Raw genomic sequence first — 6,720 nt, 5'->3', positions numbered from 1 at the left:
TTGGTTCTCATGTCTTGCTCATTATATTTTATTTTATACCATTCTAGAGGGAATTAGTAATTAAACACAAGGTTTTCCTTTTCATAGAATACTTTTGTTTATATTATAAAATGTAATTTAAAAACAGATTAAATTAATCTCTAACATTATTCAAATGTCTCTAGATACCAAATTTGAAACTATGAAGATATCCTATGATTCCATAATTGGTCTTATGAAACAGAATAAAAGTCAATGATTTCAAAATTATTAATTAATTTTGAAATATTATTATTATTATTGAATAACAAGAACCTTAGTAGAGAATATATCCCTTCTTCTTTTGGAAAATAGGTCAAATAACAACACAATAAATTCATATCAGGGATTTAGATTTTGGTGGGTTTTTTTTAACCTTGTAGTTTATAATCTCCTGTTATTCTTGTATCCATAGTACTATACGATAAGAATTAGTGTTAGGAAAAATGATCCTAGACAGTGAAATTATAAAAGAAACATTAGGTCAGGTTCATTATCAATTCCTAAAACAAAATGTGCTAGTACATGTTCAGATTTTTAATACCAAGCATTAAAAGAAAAAGATTTCTCATTAGCCAGGACACCATTTCCTGAGTGTTATGATTAAAAAGATTCTGCTCTAACAAGATAGAAAATATGAATGCTTTATTTTGCAACATGGAAAATGTTTTTTAAATAAATTTCATATTTTTCACGTTATTTTTAAAAATAAATTTCTGTTAAGCATTAGTCTGAATTTTATCATAATTGGAACATATAGTTCCAAACAATTTAATTTTAAATTGTTTTTAAAGCTCTATTCTTCTCTACACTTACAGTCAAAATGAAAATTCACTGTATAGTATTTGGAAATGCATTTCACCTGTAAAGAAAGAATGTCTACATTTCAAATGGTTTCAAGTGAATACAGAGGAACCATCCCCTCCAGAAAGTCAAATTACAATTGTTTTACTTTTGTTTTTATGAATTTTTACTCAGTGTCAATCTGCAAAGTGTTTGAGTCCACAATTACTCATATTTCCATTTCCAAACATTCATTTCAAAGAAGCCTGGTAACTATATCAGCTCTACCACTAACTCCGTTATATGACCTTAGAAAATCACAGCCCTTTTTAATTTCTCAGCTTTAGAATGAGGCATTGGGATTGCCAGTGGTTTCCAAGCTTTTCTTAACAGTCACTTTTTTCTACTGAAATTGCACATGAATTCATTTTAGCAAAATAACTAAAATCAATAAAGGAGTTCTTCCAGCAGTTTAAGTCTGTCTCTCCAGAGCACTGTTTAAATACCATAATAACACAACTGCGATCTCTAAATCTCCCACCTCAGATGTTCCATGGTTCTACTTGGCTAAGAGAGATCCACCTTTGGGGGCTTTACAATCACAGTATTTGATATACAATAAAAATAGATATTCTCTTGAGTGCCATATACCACTCACTATGGATGTTAGCTCACTTAATGTTTATATCAACCCCCAAATGGTACATACTCTTTTTAATTAGTATTTTACAAATGGTGACATTGAGTCTTAGATTAATAATTTGCCCAAAGTGACATAGCAGCTGGAAGTAACCCAGTTATTTTGACAACGGGAGCAATTGACCTGTTTTCCTTATTCATTCTAGGAAATGAACTCTTCTGTTTTATTTTACTATACATATTTCATTTGAATACCCAGGTAAAGGAGGCTATGAAAAATTAATACCAAAATAAGGATAATTCCCAAAGCAAAATTGTTGGGAAAGAATATTTCTCAAAGCATGATATGTGAACCACTTGTTTTATCATTTATTTAACAAGGGCAATGGTTTTGACTAAGGTATCACTATAACCCCAGAGCCTAGAAGATAGTGGGCATCAATAAATTTATACTGAATAAATAAATCTGTAGGGGTGGAGTTTAAGAATATGTGCTTTGACAAGCACCCCAAATTTGAGAATCACTGCCCTAGTAGATCTCTCAAGTACTTCTTAGTTCTGACACCGCAGCAGATTTTAGCCATTCAGTTATTACTTGAATACCATTTTTCTATTGAGCATGTTTTTTTTTTTTCCCATTCAGTCTATTTAGCTTCCTCCAATCTTGAAAGAAAACCAAGAGGTAGAGAGATTTGTTTAGGAAAACACCCCCTTTTTTTTTGGAGTTCTTTTATTTTGTCTCAAAGTGGCCTAACATTCATTCTCTCATTTTCATTTTTCTGTCCTTTTGTCTATGTTGTCAAAGATTAAAAGAAGTAGGGAGGGTGCAAGCTGTCATGAAATCCAGATAAAATGTCTCCCTTCCTGCCAGGGACACAGACCTCTAACTTGAGTTAACACTATTTATTTTGTAGGCCTTTGAACAATGCTTTATCAGCATGGACTAGTGTAATTCCAAGAGAGCTGCACCAATCATTTTTGTTTTTGCATTTTTTTCCTCAAAATCATCACAGTCTGTCAATTAAAGTTGAGTGATACAGTAAAATGTACTAAGGAGATGAGTTTATGGTTTGTTGGGGTTTTTTTCCTCCTTTCTTTTCTCTAAAAGATGATGCATTTGAGCAAAATCTCATTCGATCTAAATATATTCTTTTTGCTACATAGTTTTCTGATCAGGATTTTTTAAAAATGGAAGCATAATTTTTTATGATATCAAAACTAGGATTATCTCTAAATACTGCTTTAAAAGTTAATGTAAAGTCAACATGATATTTCCTTAAAATGAGTCAAATTAAATTGTCGATGTGAATGAAAAAATCAGTCTTTGTTACACTGATTCAAGAGACTGTTCTGGTGAACCACCCCACCTCCTTTAATGTATGTGCTTCTCTCTTTAGGCTTTTTTTTGTTTTCCCACTCCTTTCTTTTTCTTTTTTTTCATTTGGCAAACAGTAGTTAAATGCCATTTGCTCATTGGTGAATCAAACATGACTACCATTATATTACTTTTTGTCCATTGAATGCATGGAGGAAAAATGAGATAGGAATGCAATGTTTAATTCCCCAAATATAAAAACAAACAACAAAACCCACTAGCATTTCTATTTCTTTGATATTCTGTCATCTGCTATAGGCAAGAATTGCATTTTAAATACATAATTGAATGCTAAACATCCTTTTTGAAAGAATGTCAAATGTTAGGGTCTATTGACTAACATTGGTCAGACCTCTTACAGTTGCTCATGTTTAATATCTGATTTTTATCCAAAATGAGTATTCCTAGAAGAGAATGTCACCTCCCTGTTTGTTGACATTCACCACAGGGATAACAACTTATTCTCTAAGTTCGACTTCTAAAGTTATTTTTCCTTTGATTTACAGTATTTCTAATTATCTCCTTTATCTCTAAGGTAGTACACTGTCCACTCTAAGTACATCTTTAACCTTATAACAAAAGATGTTTCAGAGAAAAGCAAACTTTATGTGTCCCTTAACTGGTAAAAATAATAATAATAAAGAAAGGATAATTTTACTTCATTCACCGTATTCTGGTGCTTCTGGCAAGTGTTCATTGTGGTCTGAGAATAAATGATCCTAGACCATAGACCTCACTCCTTGGACATTGTTAATTAATGTTAGTGCTTTAATGAAGCTTAAGAAAGTTTTGAATCAAGAAAACACTTTTTTCTAAACACATTTTGAAGAAACTTCAGAAAAGTTTTGTTTTACATATCTTTCAGCAACTTCAAATAATATAACCAGGAATGCTTTGAAAAAGATGCTTTAGGTTTTTTGTTTTAACCCTAAGGAAAATTTATGCCACTTTAAATGAATTAGTATCTACTTTAAAGTTCATTAGTATGTCTTAGTGAATTTTATCACCTAAAACATTCAAAACAGTAAAGTTGTTTCACTAATTTTTTTAAGTATTATTTTTAAGATCTGCACCTATGGGTATCACATCATGCTGCAATCTGTTGAAGATGGTCCAGATTCTTTATAGAGGGTAATTAATACTTGTGAACAATCCTTGGTAATACTTTTATCTAAATGCTTTAAGAAATTGAATCATGATGAATTGATGCTCACAGCATTTTTATATAAGCTTGTTAGAAATTATATGAAAAACATTTCAGTTAAACCCAAGAAAAATGTGCTATTTAGTATAGATTTTGCAAGACTCCTACATTCTGTTACAAGCAGAGCATTACATAATACTTTTTGCTTTGCTTTGTTTTGCAAATCAGTTGTTTTCATGAACGAAGTTTCTTTAAAAATTCCTGGGTAAACTGTCTGTTATCAGAGAGAAAAGAGTAAAGCTAAATCACTTTACATTTCTCTAAATACAGTTCAATTTTTAATTCAAAGTGTGTGAATCAGCATGATGGATTATAAGCCATTTATCATTTTTAAACATTCCATTGAATGAGTATATCATGCAAATGTTAATTCCATCTTACTTGTTCAGTTGTTTATTACTTCGCTGACCTTTTCTTTTGGAAAAACAAACTTTAGTATTTTTCATACATCTCCACTTTGAAATATTTTAAATAATACAAAAAATGACTAGCACTGGGATCACTGTCCCAAGGTCCAATGTCAGGTTTTTTCTTGTCCTTATGAGGTGATAGGATGATAATTTTTATAGTTGTGATTTTGCAGGTCAGTATTTCATTTTTGCTTTCTTAATGGATATGCATGAGAGAGACTGACCTCTGCTTCATCTCCCTCCTTGTGTCTGCCTCTCTCTCAGTCTAAGGGAGTTGGAACATTGCTGCTGAATAATTTTTCATGAAAAAGCCAAGTGTTGGTATGATATGTAACTGTCATCTATAAGCAGGGCTTCACTACAGGTCAAGCAGTTATATGAAGAGCTGGCTTTTAAAACTGTTTGAAGAATACTGGATTTCAATATACAAAGGATTTTTTTTTCACTTTGCATAGGAGAAGATCTAAAATGGTCAAATTTTATTTTTGTGCCTGCTAAGTGGCAATGTAAGGCACTTTTTGTACTTTTAACAGTAGGAGAAACTAGGAAAAGAATCTCAGAGAAATTTAGCTGTATTTCTAAAAGTAATAAAATTCAGTCAGCTGTCTTTCTTTAGGAAAATGCTATTAGTGTATACTTTGAGTTGGTGGTAGCTTTTATTTAAAGATCTCCACAATATCTGTAGCAAAAGTAGACAATGTCTTTTTGACCTTGGATGGAGTACATGTTTTCACAAAATACCTTGAGCATAAAACATTTACGAAAAGAATTGTGGGCTAAAATACTCAAAATACTTTGAAAATCAGTTAAAATGTTGATGACTGGCTCTTTTTCCTACATGTGTAATTCAACAGAGAATACTTTATTCTCATAGCCGTAACTGCTTTGTCTGTGATGAAATCTCTATTGCTTCTGTGCTGTGCTCAAGAAAAAACCAGCAAAAGAATCATGGGTTTGTTCCTTCACAGAACTGCCCAAAGCTCTCTGATGAGCCAGGGTGATATGAATGTGTAATACTGACTTCTTGAAGATAACCATGAGAACATTTTAATGTTACTTGCCTTATACATTAGAAAAAAACGTGGGTATCATTTTTTGTAAATAATGATTTTTACAAATGTTTTTTCCTTCATAATTTTCCCAATCACCCATTTCACAAAATTCTGAATATGCAATTATTTATCATGGCATATTACTGCACCTAGGGTTCTCATTTCAGGACAAAGTTTAATTATATGTGAGAACAAAATCAAATATCTCAGTAAATTGTTATTTCAATGTAATTTTTCTGGAAAATAAATGAAAAACAAAAATAAATTGAGTTGTGAATCTCTTTTATTACCAGCCTCTTAAAATTTTACCACATTTCTGGAAAAGGCATTGCTTATTTAGGGTGGACATGGTACGTAGAAGTGGGGGCACAGTGCAAGGGCTTTAGAGTTGGACAAATCTTAGCTCTATAACTATAGTCTTGAGTATGTTACTCAATGATTCTTCATTTCGTTAAATAAAGTTAATAACCCCTTATCCTGGGGTCATTGAACAGATTAAATGAGATAATATTTACCAGTCACTTAACAATTCCTATTACAAAGATTGAAGGCAAAAGGAGAATAGGGAGGCAGAGGATAAGATGGTTAGATAGCATCACCAACTCAATGGACATGAATTTGAGCAAACTCTAGGAGATAGTGAAGGACAGGGAAGCCTGGCGTGCTGCAGTCAACAAGGTCACAGAGAGTTGACTGGACAACCACAACAACAGTTACGTAGTGAATAGCCACAATCCTCTCCTGGTCTTATTTTTCTGTGAATAGCGATTGAGATGGGCCAGAAAATGTTACTGCTCTTTCTCCAATACTATCCTGACCTTTATGTGTGCTCCATCCTTATCCAGATGTATTGTGATTGACAGGCAATTCTAGCTGCACTGGGCACTCATCAAAGGACCTGCACCAGGCTAGGTGCTTAGAGGCACCATCTTATTTCTGTCTCCAATGACTGCCCACTTTGTGAGGGTCCCTTCAAGGTCTGGTTTTTTCCCCTTGTGCTGAGGGAGGGGTTCTGCAGTTATAAGGGGGATAGTTATTAAGGAGAAGGGTCCAGGGGTTGTGTCAGGTAAGTCCTCAATCCCAAACAGTCTCCATTTCAAATCTTCTTAAACTTTAAGGGCTGGGGAGGGTGATGTTAAGGAAAGTGTAAAAAAGTATAAAAGTTTGTAATGCATGAAAGATAAGCCTGTGAGTTCCAAGGGGTCTTGGGCATATTATTTATTATCTCAGAATCTCAAT

This window comes from Cervus elaphus, chromosome 20, assembly GCF_910594005.1.
Source record: "Cervus elaphus chromosome 20, mCerEla1.1, whole genome shotgun sequence".
NCBI lineage: Eukaryota > Metazoa > Chordata > Mammalia > Artiodactyla > Cervidae > Cervus > Cervus elaphus.
The sequence above is the reverse complement of the archived record's forward strand: the minus strand, read 5'-3'. Positions refer to the sequence as shown.